Below are 766 nucleotides of genomic sequence, written 5' to 3' on the forward strand. Positions count from 1 at the left end.
CAATGTTTGGCGCGCTGCAGCGAGCCGCCTAATACATCAGGTTAATGAGTCAGTGGCAACTTGACACAGAACCGACCGTCTGACAGACGAGATGTATTTTTGATAGAATGTTCCTCGCACATTTTCTCTTCTTTGGAGAAAGATGAAGACTGAGGGCTTACCTCCTCGAGGCGCCAAAACCGCGTTAATAGGGTTTGAGTGTCATCACTGAAATCATTGTACGAGGAAACATTATTATTTGAATGTACCGAAACAAAATTTGACTTAAAGTCAGAAGTCGAGCGTACTTGACCACTATGTACAGGGCCTGAAACTAGCCACCCTAGACTAGATTCAAATAGCACGGGCTTCCCGGCTCCTAAACTAATTTTACGTAGACCTAACAGATCCCAAAAAACATCCGCGCCAATAATTAAATCCACCGAAGATGGAATGTGGAAGTTAGGGTCTGCTAAACAAAGGTTACTAGGTAAATTTAAGTCCTTTAAAATAATATGCTGACTTGGAACATCGTCAGTAATATTCGGCAAAACAAAACAGAAAATCTTTATCGAAAAGTTTTCATTTAATGATTTAATGGGTACACAACACATTTCACTGATGTGTGATTGAGAATTATTTATACCCAGTAGTGACTCATTTACCTTAATTGTTGGTAAATTTAACGATTGCCTTAATCGGTCACTAATAAGACATGAAGTGCTACCACTGTCGAGCACAGCGCGGGCGAGGCGATCGCTGCCGCAGTCGTCAACAATTTTTATTA

The sequence above is a fragment of the Papilio polytes genome, unplaced genomic scaffold (genome assembly GCF_000836215.1).
Source record: "Papilio polytes unplaced genomic scaffold, Ppol_1.0 DF821067.1, whole genome shotgun sequence".
Taxonomy (NCBI): Eukaryota; Metazoa; Arthropoda; class Insecta; order Lepidoptera; family Papilionidae; genus Papilio; species Papilio polytes.